The 13291-nt window shown below is 47.3% G+C and overlaps 1 protein-coding gene across 4 annotated transcripts in view; it reads right to left on the bottom strand.

Moving 5' to 3' along the window:
• The window catches only part of IL1RAP (interleukin 1 receptor accessory protein), a 55351-nt gene extending 42073 nt beyond the window's left edge, over positions 1 to 13278 (bottom strand). For all 4 annotated transcript variants that reach the window (XM_026070980.1, XM_026070981.1, XM_026070983.1 and 1 more), the window contains exon 1: positions 13153 to 13278. The gene's annotated coding sequence lies outside the window, so the exon portion shown is untranslated. The remainder of the gene's footprint in view (positions 1 to 13152) is intronic.
• Between the last annotated feature and the right edge of the window lie 13 nt (positions 13279 to 13291).

Here is a 13291-nt window from a genome sequence, read left to right as displayed (position 1 = left end):
CTGGGGTCATATAGTGTGGTCATTTCTCACCATGGAGATTAACGTGATTCTGTCTATCAGACCATGAAATGCACCCATTCGTTTGCAGAAAAAAAGAGGGGGTTTTGTAACGCTTTAAGAACATGGTGCCATAAGACTGTGACCCATCCCAGGCTTGCCAGGAATGCAAAAGTTTTCTCAGCCTCTTCCAGCAATCTGCTGCTTTGTTTCGTGACACCAGAAAGCATGATGCCATTTTGTCTGTATGTGATGAAACTGCAGCAGTGCCTGATTAATGTCTTACACAATTTCACATCACTGCTCTGAAACATCGCACGTGCAGCTGCAACTGAAGGAGCCAAAGGTCAGCGAGTGCAAACTCCAATCTGCAATAGCTGCGTTCACCCTAAAAGGTCACAGAGCTCACATCTAGCGTACAGGCAAATAAAATAAAAAGCAAATACTAAAGAGAACCAGGAACAAACTAGTGAGCAGATGCCAGTTCAGAAACCATACCACAGCTAGAAATCCAGATAATCAGGGCTGCCAGAACAAGACTGGCAAGCTCAGATACATTCTCAGTGCTCCAGGAACGTCTCATGAGACCAACATACTCTGAGGTGTTCTTAATGCCTCCATAAATTCATGTTTTAATAACAGAAACACAGGGGAAAACAATCCATTGCTGTCTTTGATAGAAATTTTTTAAAGAAAATTTGAAATGTTCATTATGTTTCAAAGCGGAAACGGTTTTAATTTGGTTCCTAAGCATTCTTCTCTTTAAACTTTCACCTCCTATTTACTGGGGAGCAAATAATAYGGTCATGGAAGAGAATCATGTTTTCAAAAGCTGAAGAGGTGGGAAGGCTTGCTTTTTCAATAGATACTAGGAGGAAGTGGATTTAATGTCACAAAAGACACGAATATTTTCACATAAAACATCTTTTATTAAAACATCCTTTCCAAACAGACCTAGGTGAGGAATTGTTTACTTCCACCTTTAGCAATGTGGACCCCACAAAGTCTCCACACTTTCCAAACAATTTTAAGAACCAAGACAGATGTCAAACAATTAATGGAGAGAGCRATAGTCAAAGTAACTACTGCACACTTATTCTCAAAGATATTGCACCAATTCTAAAGAATAATGCTGCATTTTTCAAGAAACTGCCTTTGTCTCTTCTAACCATGAGCACCTATAGAGATCTGACAGATTTTTTGCTTTTCACTGAGAAGTCACACTACTGTATGCAGAACAAAAKCACCCTTCAAAACCTTGCCACTAAGTGCTCTGGCTGAAAGGGCATTTAAAATAACAGAACAGTTTTGGAAAAAGGGAAAAAAATAACATTGTTCAAATGGCCAGAGCAGGTTTTGCCTATTATTTTCTTCATGTAATTCTGCCCCAAGCCCCTCTGAGTCAGAGATTCGAGAGTGCAGGACTGTCTACAGGAGAAGGGAGGCTGATACAGGATGGGCAAGCTTAGGAGTTGTTTTCCACATGGACTTGGGGCTGAAGGCACCCGGTCTTGGCCCCGTACATGGCCTCTCACCAGTCAGGCAGCACAAGGGCTGCTTCCCCCTCCCTTCTCCAGCACTTGCCTTCAACAAGAAGGTTAGCAAACAAGAGGCAGGAGGCACAAGCAGTTAACAAACTTCTGGACTGATGCTGCCAGGGCTTCACAGCATGTTTGAGCTAGTGAGGTCTGCTCCCTCCATTTGCACTTGGCTCGGCCACAGCGGGGACGTGCTGTAGAGTGGGGCTGGCACTCAGGAGAGGGGCACAGCTCCTCTCCTCTCGTGTCACTGCATGCACTAAGCCTAGATCTGTGCATCTGCACATAGATGCATTGGAGAAGGCTGCTCGATGAGTTTGCTGGATTTTCTTACAAGGAAAATATATGTACGGTCAAAGCAAATTAAATGAATCCAAAAGGCAGACAAAAGGCAGTCAGCAAAAGCAGCTGCAGAAAAGTAATGGAAAAACACTAATGTGAACTGGGAAAAGGCCCTTCAGCCCTCCAGGAAACACTCTTACTTTTCAGTACGTGCAGGAGTCAGTCAGACAATGGCTGGAATTATTGTAGCATAAACCATCTTGGTGCCATTTAGCTGGGATTCGCAATAGCTTCTCTTTGACCCTGCCTCTCTTCCGGAGGCGATTTGGGCACTGAACGGCACCGCTCTTTCTTACACATTCAGTGTTTCCACTCATATCCCTCCCCAAAGCAAACCACTCTTGTAGTGAGTTTGCCTGTCCTTTGGAAAGTCCTGGGCAACATAATGTTATACTGAAATCTCCCGAAGGCATGTGCAGAAAGACCGGCAATGAGTTTTGAAAGTCCAGTCTTTCCTTTCCAGAAGGAAGTAACACATTCATTAACATTTTCCTTCCTAGGCTCCTTCTCAGAAGGGAACGGGGGGAAAAATCAGCAGCAATTTGGTGATGAATACAGTGAASAGTTCAGTGCACTTCCCTGTTCGCCTGCACGCTACGCCACACTCATCACTTCAGATGCAGGCACACTGACTGACAACGGGCCCCAAATGCTGTCCTTAGAAAAGCATTCGCATCTCTCCTAAGGGCAGAGAGCCCAATTTGTCTTGGCAGCAGCTCCCTAACAGCCAGGCACATTTCAGCAGGAATCAGCCAGGGCTGAAATCTGGCCCTGAATCAGGGATACGGTGAGAATGGGAGTGTGACCCCAACAGCGCAGCTGATGGCGAGACGCATCCAGTCCAGGGACCTGCGAGATTGACGTTGAAGTCCTGCTTTTGCCATAAGTTTTGTGTATTACCTTTGGCTGTGCCCATAGCTTCTCTCTGCCTCAGCCTTCCTGTCTGTGGGAATGGGGGTAGCTGCACTCACTAGGGTGTTGTGCGCCTAACACTAGAGTGGGCTGAAAGCATTTTGTTCTGAAATGTTTCTATTCTAAAAGCAATTTATATCATCAAAACCAAAGGAAACATTTAGATTTTGTCAAACTGAAACTTTTTCGTCAGCTAGAAGTGATTGTTTCACAGCAAATATTATACACTTGCTTTTGCAGAGGGAAAAATAATGAAACTAGTGGGAGTGAGATGGAAAGCTACCCTGGTGAGGGGTCTCCCCGCATCGCTAGCACAAAGCATCTCCTGTCTCCCTCTGGCCAGGACTGGCCACTGTCACACAGGACCTGGAAGTGACGTCTTCCTACACTTGAGACCAGCGGTGCTCACAGACAGCTAACAGTCTTTATACTCAGCTCTGCTGGATACCCAAAATTTGGTGTATGGATGCTTAGTCAGAAAAAGAAAACCTGAAAGGACCCAGCTGGGTCAGTAAGCCCAAACCCCCTCTACCCCAAATAATAGACAGACCTGGCACTTAAGCCAGCAGGGCCCATACGTATGAGATGCTCCCTGGCCAGCCCCATGCGCTGCGCCAGCCAGGGGACGACAACGGGGCACCCGGGGTGGCCTCCGCGTCCACCCACCACCACCACCGTGGCCTTTCCCTGGCCTTCTGCACCGCATATCCAGGCCAAGGGCTCCAGTCTGCTGGCAAGGCCTGTTTGGCAAGAGCTGTCCATGCCGTGCCTGAGATCCTAGCAGAAAGCCGTAAACATCGGAGCCGTGCTTTGCCATGACACCTGGGAGTCCCAGGCACCTTCTGCCAGCAACCTCACTTGGCTGCGGTGCGTGGCAGTGGATCCAAAGGCATGCTGGAGTTCACCACCCCGCTCAAAGCCAATCTGCCCGCACTAAAGGTGTCAGAGTGGGAGGAAGGAAGGATTTTGTTTCCTCTTTCTCATCATCCTAAAGTCCTGCTATTTGGGGACACCTGATCCCTTCTGTCATCTCAAGGCAGTTTTAAAGATACCCTTGATGCAAGATGGGGAAAAAAAACAATCAAGAAATATTTTTTTCCCCTCTCCTCTTTAATAACTGTTATGCATACCAACCTGGGGACGAATGCACAGAGCAGTTCATCACTTCAGGGGTTGCACCGGGAGGTGGGGAAAGAAGATGACTCCCAAGCTATTTCTGCTTCAAAACAGCAACACAAACTGCAGCAGCAATGCCAACATTTGAAGAGCACCACAAGCTCCAGTGGGCAGAGCACTTGGCAGCCCAAGCTCAAGTTCAGAGGCTTGGGGAAAAGTGGGAAGATATTTACTAACAATGTGTCATTTCTGGGAGCCTCCTTGGTAATGCAAGATTTGCATCTGCCAGTACTGACCTGTTTTGAACACAGAGGAGATTGCTAGGCAATCTGTGATCCATTATTGGCATTTAGATACCATCTTCTTCTGGCATCTTTTAGGATCAACAGATTTAAAACTAATAATCAGAATTAACTGGAAGTAGCTACCCCCCACAAAAGAAAAGGAAAAAATTGTGACCTAGACAGGTGGAGGGGCAGAGAGAAGTGTGAGTGGCTTGAAAATATATCTGAAGAAAGTCAGGATCCCCTCCCTTCCTTTTCAGTTCTCATGGGGTCCTCTCAGGGCTTAGCTAAGCAGAAATGCTACAAATCTTACACACTGCTCTGCTGGAGCCTAGTATGTTGTTGATTATGCCCTGGCAGCTGTTTAACAAGCAGAGCATATTGCATTTCATACATTTAAAATAAACTATCTCAATAATCTGTCACCTCTCAGAAATATATGCACACCTGGACAAGACAAATAAACAGCTGTGACTATCACTGAGAGATCTGTGGAGGTGGCTGAAGAGGGGCAGGCTGAGCCACAGCTATGAAATCAAACAGCACAGATCACAAATGCACTCACGCTGGCTATCGAACAGTTCAAACACCAATCTACAAGGGCACTTCAGTGCTCAAGCAAAAGGAATCCAGCCAGGATAGTCTATTTTTTAAGTCTGAATAGCCAGGGAATGAAATGCTTCCAACAGAGTTTCAACAAGTGCTGAGACCTTCCATGAAGCAAGACAGAATGCTTCTATTTTGGACAACAATGTTACAGCGAAAGAAGAGCTCTGAAAAATACCCATGTATGACACTATCACAAAATAAACTGACAAACTGATCTTTGCATAGAAAGAGAGACATCTACAGTCAACATGGGTCAAAGATCTAAGGAGACTTAAGGAATCCAGAGTGCTATTCCTCCCCCACTGGAAGAGTCTGTATTAGCACTCATGGAGCAGCTGTAGACATCTGAGAAACAGCATTTAATTTATGCACTCTTCCTTCAGACCATTTCCCTTTTTAATGACTTTTAAATGTAAGCCTCTCCACTGCCTTCCCTGAAAGGTTATTCTGCTGTCCTTGTAGATACACCAGCATGTCCACACTGTGCAACAGAGTGCACAGCAACAAGCTCGCTCAGCCAAAGTCTCTAAATCCAAAGACTACAATACAGACTCAAGCAGGCTTATCAGCTTGGCTTACCAGCTTTCACGGGACCAGCTTGGGCCTCTTGGATCCCAGAGCAGATCTCCCAGGAAAGAGATGTGTCTCCTCGTAAGCACTGCCTGGTAGAGCGTGCGCTGGAGAGCAGTTGTGCCCAGCACCCACCATCACAATCAGGGATGCGTCCAGTTTTGCTGACCCCTTGCTGTAATGTGCTCTCAGTCTCACGAAATGCTCCAAGAGTTTCTTTTCGTAAGTGCAAGCCCTTACTGCCAGCTACCTGCTCCTTCATTCCCTCTCCTCCCCTCACACCCCCCGTGCTTGCAGCCTGATTCCCAGGCTGGCTGTTCTATATTCAGCACACACCACTGCCTGGACCTTCGGTGGCATCTCTGTGCTGTGTACTGGCACCCTACGGCACACCAGCATCTCGCTGTTATCCCGACCTCTTCTCAATTCTCATTTCCCCCAGAGAGGGAAACAGCAGGCAAAAGGCCCCCAAGCAAAACAGTGCTCCAAAGCACAACATCACAGTGTTTCGCTTCTCTTTTCAAGTGCCTCTTTTACTGTGCCATTGCTACAAAGTCCCCATGCAGGCTGCAATGTCTCCCGCTCCGCAGGCAGGTTTACCTAGGCTGCTGCTAGTGGCAAAGACCTGATCTCCAATTCTCCCTGCAGCATAAAGAAGGATTTCATCAAGTGAATCCAGCTATTCTGGGATGAGCAACATAATCAAGGATAAAAGAGAGTCAGTTGAGTCTTCCTGATTCAAATTTTGGCCACACAGCATTTCCACACCTGGCACTTTTACCAATCTGATTAATTTAAACACATTTAGCCTTATGAGAAAAACAAACAAAAATAAGATGTGAAGATGCTTCATCCCGTCTCCCCCAGCTTTGACAGGCTGCATTGCATGTGTGCTTTACACATCAATCAAGAACAGATATTAAAGCAATACGGAAATGAATAGCAAAGGCACTGAAAAAACAGGAGTCACCTGCCTCCCCCAGCACAAAACTCACTTACAAACTATTCTCCAGAGGTCCTTCCAGCTCTCCCTGGGTCTCCCATTCTACGTGTTCCCAACCCACCCACTTGGTCCTCCCAGGGATAGCCAGGGCAACTTGCTTCTGTGTTCCTGCCCCTTCCTGGACAACATAGCATAGCTGCACTCTGCAAAGGGGGCTAGACAAACCCGGGTACAGAGAGAAACAAAGAGRGGAAAGAGAAACAGAACGAGATAATCATCCACATGCCATGTGTATCACATTTGCTCCTGACATGTCTAACATTTCCTTCTGCAAATATGAGGTTGCTCCATCACAGGGAACTTGCTCTGGCTCTGCCTGCACTGACGCTACCAGAATAGCACTAAATTCAACCTTCAAACAACAGGATCCTGAATTTTCGAGGCCAGTAGCTTCCCAGGAGAAGGTCTGCTTTGTGACCCACAGCACCTCCATGACAGGAAGGCTGGGACAGAACTGCAGGCAACAGTATGCTGTGATTGTCATCAATATTAATTATTTGGGGAGAATATGATTGATCTCATGAGGGCAATGAATTCGTTTCTCCAGCTGGATGACAAACAAAAGGCAATGTATGCACTGCTGACATTTCCAAAGGCTACAAGGAGCAGGGACAGGAGAAAAGACCTCTTTGTGTTAAAACCCTGCTTCAAAGGGCCAAAAATCTGAGCAGTCTGAAAAATTTTCATTTTGGATTTTTTTTTAATACTAGGAAGCAGGTGCATTAATATTCTTCAATCTGTTCTGGTCATACCCTAGCCCTGAGCCAGTTCATCTCCTTGCAGGAAGAGAAGAAGTGATGAGCCACTGAGCATCTTTGGAAAGCTGGRTTGAGCTCCCTTCTCACTTTTGACACTTCTTGTCAACAGCTGCAGGGTCATTGCACCTGGCCAACAAGGAGAAAAAGATTCTTAGAAAGGGGAAAATACTGCCTTCTTGGGTAGCCACAGCCTGGGGCTATTCAGCAGGGCTGAAATGCCAGGGACACTTGCAGGAGGGTGATGCACCGCTACCAAGATGCATCTCCTCTGTGCAGTGGAAGAGGAGGACCCAATAGCCCTGGAGAAAGGCGTTGCCCCTCTCTGTAGCCTCAGATTCAGAGTGGGGTGTCTGCATGTGTGCTGCCTTCCAAGGAGCCAGAGCTGAACTGAGGCTCCTTCAAGCCCACACAGCAACTCTAGATCTAGAGAACAAGGGAGATGGATAAAGATAAAATGCATTGCAGCCTATTTTTGCAGGACGTCAGAGGAAGAGGAAAGACAACACAATCCGTGAGGCCATCACTCCAGTGGGATCCGCATTTTATCTTTTAGTCATCCCAACACAACATCAGCCCCAGCTGGCTGAACTGTAACAGGCACAGTCTGCTAGAGCAACACAGTTCGGGATGCAGCGGGGTATCTGCACCCATTCAAAAAGAGTGGGTGCCCTACAAGCCCTTCAGAGCTTGCCAAYGTGATCACATTAGGCAGCAGCACATACATCCTCCTCCCACTATCCGGTTCCCTTATAAACAAGGGCTGGAAGATGTTTGTGCTTGAAGGAGGAGGGGGAGGCAGCTATTTCTCAAGAGAACAAATCCAATTATTTGTATTAGAGTGAATTTGTACAGCCCTTGCTTTCAGAATAAGCATTTTCTGCAGATTCCAGAGTTTTAAATCAATAAGTCACTGATAAATTTATGTGGGTGGAGGACTGGATGTTACTGTGGTGGGATGGAGGTGGGGTTGTTTTACTTTTGGATCTTTGTGAAGTTTGCTTTTTGCAGTAAGGCTTATTCGGGAAAGAAATAACTAGAAGTTTGGACTACTGCCTCTGTCATTTACTATGCTCTCATAAGTCCCTAAGGTTGAAGATTTTTAAACAGTCTGCTAGTAGGGTACCAATACGAGTTTCTGACTGATCTACATGAAACCTACAGAGGCACCAAGCACCAACTGTAGTGCTTGAAAAATTGTAGTGAGTCCCTGATAATCAGGCACCAGACAGCTTCCAGATGGCTGTCCCCTAAACCGAACACATTAGGAGAGGCTTCTGAAATCTGTGCCTCTGTTTCCCTAGCCACATTTAGAATAACCTCTCCCCACCTCACACCAGAGCTGTGTGTCTTTATGTCTCTAAAGTGCTTAGAGATGCTGAGATGAAAGATAACATATGAGTGCAAAGTACAGATCAATTCCCTGAGCTCAGCAGTCACTGCAGCTGATGGGGATAAATGTACCACATATCCRCCACTGAAAACTTGGGTTCTGAGACTATCTTAAATAGCAACTACTTAAGCAGCAGCTCCCTTGGAAGAAGTCATCTTTGGGTTGGTTGGCTAGGCAAAAGGAGCCTCTGCAGACAGGAAACACAGAAATGCAATATACTACTAGGAAAAATAGATTTTTTTTTCCAGAATAAAGGGTCTAATCCTCTCTGATAGAATTTGGTGGTGAGATTTCAACTGATTTTATTAGGAATATGATGGAGTTGTTCAGGTTTATTAACCAGCATGTTAAGAATCTGGCCGAATATAATCTGAAAAGTTATTTCCATCTCTGTTTGTTTTCTAAATGATTAAAAATCCAGTTTAAATATTGCAAGGAAAACTTTAAATCGAGCAAGAGAAGTTTTGGCTTCCTTCCGAGTAGAAGGCAATTCCCCAAAATGCTACTGCAGATCTAACAGATGGGAATTATTTTTCACTCTTTAAAAATCTAATTCCACTGCACTGAGATTAACTGTAATTAGCTCATTATTTACATACAGGACAAAAGGTAAAAATGATAAAGAAAAACAACAACAAGCAGAAATAACAGGCAGAAAAAGGCAGAACASGCAAAAATTCCCTCTGAGAAGAAAATGTCATGCCTTTCTCACCAAGCAACATAATTGTTATAAATATATAGTTAAACACAGTTCTACACCATCCTGTCAGCACTAAGGATAAACATTTAGGTCACCGTTTTCAAGATTTTACATACTAGTTGATTAAATGCACAAGAATCGACCCTCCGAATATCATGAAAATATCACATCCTTATGGGTGGACAGGATCAGGCCTAAGACAGAAAATGTTTTATTTCAGTATGCAAGGGATTAAGCAAAACTGCAAAAGAAACATATTGCAGCTTTTCTGTTAAAGAGACAGAGAGGTATTAAAAACTTATTTTTTTTAAGTCTTTTTTCAGCTCTGATAAGACCTTAGTAAAGCTGAAGAGGCTTCTAAAGTATTTGCCTGAGCGTGTGATTCACGTTGTCTCTTTGCCTTTCAGTTGCACAACAAAACTGTCCAAGGAGTTTCATGACAAACTAATTACCAGTCTTTTATCATGCTGTTTCTAAACTATGACTGAGAATTGTGAGATTACCCTTCCGCTTTGCAAAAACATGGAAGGGAAAAAGAAACCCCAAACACCACCCAAAATAAGAAGCTGTTTCGTTCCAGCTTAGCAGCAACCAAATCATGGCCATAGCTTCTACTGATGGCAGCAGCTCAGAACAAAGTGGTTACAAACCGCGGAGAGAAAGAAACCCGCCGGCACCTCGGCCTCGGAGCTGTGGGCAGACTCCAGAGCTGGTGGSTGGCAAGCAGGTCACTTCTAGGCAGCTTTGCTCTCCTTCTGCCCCTGCCTCTGGCCCACCTCGCACACCTGGAGGAGCACCCGCTTGCACCTGCCAGGTACAAAGACGCTACCAACCGGCTGCCTCCGCCAGGCAGCAGAGAGGACCCAGCTCCGGGCTCTGCTTACGGGGGCAGCAAAGTCCACGAGCTGTGTGAGGAGACAGGCAGGGGAGGAAGGAGGAGAGCGGGCAGTGTCTGAACTGTGAGCTCCACTGTGGAAAGCGTTTCAGTTCCCAGATAATGTGGTGCTGTTCACAGATTTCAGCTTATATAGGCTTTCCCATACATCTATTTTTATTCCCAAAGTATTCCCTGTCACTGTACGATAAAAAGCAAGACTGGACAGCATGGCTGAAGCTGCTGACAGATATCTGAACACCTTCGCATGCTGGTTATAATCTTCCTAACYGTCCACCTTGCTAATGCAACCTGTGCCCCAAGAGTCAAGCTGGGACACCTTCTCTCTCACACTGCCAGCTGCTAGGGTCTCCACGGCAAGTTTTTGCAACCCAGAGTCTTGCTAAAATGGGAGGACATTTGACAACAGTTTTGTGGAACCTGGGAGAGATGGGGAGGAGGAAGGGAAATTATCTGCTTGCCAAAACAACCAACGTAAAACTCCAGAACATAACAATAAAAGAGAAGAAGGAAAGAAGAACATGTTTTGCCTCTTAATCTGAAGGAGCGAAGTGCTTCTCCCCTGATGCTGGCATCTGGCATAGGCAGGTCCTGCAGGAATAAAGCTGGGACAAGCTCTCTCTCTCCCTCCTCCTTCCTATATGCATATTTCAGAGGATAAAATTACAGCACCAGAGCCAGCAAGGAGGCATTCCCCATTCCTGTGCTTTTCCAGGCACCATCTGACCTCCCACCACACTGCTGTCTCAACCCCTGAAAGTCTCTCTGACCTATAGTTCCTTCCAGGCACCTAAAGGTTGGGCTACCCTGATGCCTGACCCTGGACATGAACCTGTTCAAGTCCAGCCTTGTGCAGTACCCAACCTCTTTGCACACTAGCAAAYGCTCAGACAGAGGGTACCTGTGCAGAGCCCCAGAGGTCTGGGAGAAGGGACCCCAGAGCTGTTCAGCCCGTCAGCATGGGTGCAAGCTTTCCTTCATGGACTCTGAAGGGACTGGGCATGGGCAGACCTGAGCATGCACAGCTCATCCTAAGCAATATGTCGACTCTTTGAACTCAAACTACATCCAGAGACACGGGAAGAAGGTCACAGGGCTGCATGTGTGTAAACCTGCTCTCTGCCTTGCACAGAGGCATTTCTTCAGCAATTTAACCTCTCATCCCACAGCTCCCTGCTTCATCTGCAGCTCCCACGTTCCCAGTTCCATGTCTCCAGATCATTTTGATGCCCTGCAAGCTTCCACCACCCCAAGTCTCTCCTCATGGCTTTACTCTCTGAGTCCCCCGTTATCCTACCTCCTTATCGTTCCAGGAATGGAGCAAAGGCTCCTATGGAGAAGGTATTCCCACCGGCAGGGACAACTCTGTATCTATTTCCAAATAAGGAGAGTGTCCGGGTCTTAAAGAYTAACCCTTCAGCTTGCCCTTTCCTGCTCACCAGAGCCAGGTAGGATACAGAGGCAGAAAAGCAGAACTGCCCCCAGCACTGAGCCCTCCCACCACAGAGCCTTTGGGTTGGAGTGATGCTCTCCCCATGCAAACAGGAGAAGCATTTCCTGCCAGGTACACAATACAACAAGTAAATCTTCTGGAACTGCCAAAAGCAACCTGTTATAAATGGCCCTCTACATTTTGAGATATGGGCTCTCTACAACACAGCTAATAAATAATATCCTGACATCCTTCTGTGTATGGAAGTGTAAGTTCAGTGACAGTTCTGCTTACCCAAGAGGGGCCAGAGTTAAAAATGGAGTGTCAGGAAAATACTACTTTTTAATTAAATTGCAAATATTTTGTAAAAAAGATAAGAAGCTTGCTGCAATCTCCCAAGTCCAGAAATAAAAAGCCCYTCCTAATATCGCAAAACTAAAAACATGGAACAAAGACCATCATTGAACAAGAAAAGAAGRTCTGTAAAAGAAAACAGAATTTTACCCAAGCATCGTAACCAGCTATTCACAAAGCAGAGGCTAGAATGGAAAGAGAGTGTGCGTGTGAGAGTGGATTTATAATCTGGTTTGCAGTAACATGCTAGGGCCCTGAGATCAGGATCCCATTGTGCCAGGCACTGTACAAACACACGGAGAAGCCTACCTAGGCTGACGAACAGGCACAGCCACCATAACCAAGGGGAAACGACACTGGTACAGAAAAGGGCCGCCTGAAGAACTAGAGCCCTGATAGTCCCTTTTTTCCCCTTCCTTTTCAGKAAAGCATTCCCACCAGCCAGTTTCCATCCAGACACCCCCACAAAATGCTTTGCGTAAGGGGGCAGCTGATCCCAATAAACACACTGCAAAAAGCATCCYGCTGCCAGCATCTAATCACTTTCAGACTGTTTTCTCAGATGTGCCTCTTCCACTTTATTTTCCTGCTGCGTCTTAAATCTGACCCCCTTCCTCTCTCCCCTTCATTTCAAAGATCCATTTGACAGCAGAAGGGGACAGGTATCACAGGCTCACACATTTGAAATGGAGATGAAAATTAAAGTTGCATCCATCGGCGCCTGTAGCGGTCTAGCTAGGGAGGAACATACCCACATCTCCCTGGTCCAAAGGAGGGAATTTAAGCAAACCACTCCGCATTTAATTTAACGGAGCTACAGGAGCAGCTGCGCTACGCACTTGCGGTCCTGCAGCTTGGCTCCGAGTCGCGTTCAGAGCCCACACGCCCTCCGCGGGGGRACGACGGTGCCTAGCGGGGAAGCCCCCCCGGCTAAGGCGGCCCCTGCCTTGCACCCCCGGTGCTGCATCCCGCCGGGCCGCCCCGGGGACGGGGGCAGCCGGAGCCCAGGGGCACGGCCCGCTGCTCCCACCGGGACGGGACGGGACGGGACGGGACGGGACGGGACGGCCCCACGGAGGGCGCCAAAGCGAGGTGCCGTGGGCACCTCCGACCTCCCCGCGGAGCAGCGCGGCGCTCCAGCTGCCCAACGCCTTTCTCCAAAAACCACCCCCCTTCCCCCCCTTTCCGCCGTGTCTAATGACTATCCCCGAGCGCAGGGCACGGCCGGCGGAGCGCAGGGCTTCTGTCTTACCCCGGCTGCCGGCAGCGGCGAGGCGCGGCGGGACGCGGGCAGCGCTTGCGAAGCGCCTTCTCCGGGCAAAAGTTTCCCAGCGAGCCGGGGAAGTTCCCGGCCGCGCCGGGCCGGGCCCCGCCGACGCCCTGCGGCCCGG

The sequence above is a fragment of the Apteryx rowi genome, unplaced genomic scaffold, assembly GCF_003343035.1.
Source record: "Apteryx rowi isolate R43461 unplaced genomic scaffold, aptRow1 scaffold_32, whole genome shotgun sequence".
NCBI lineage: Eukaryota > Metazoa > Chordata > Aves > Apterygiformes > Apterygidae > Apteryx > Apteryx rowi.
The sequence above is the reverse complement of the archived record's forward strand: the minus strand, read 5'-3'. Positions and strand labels throughout refer to the sequence as shown.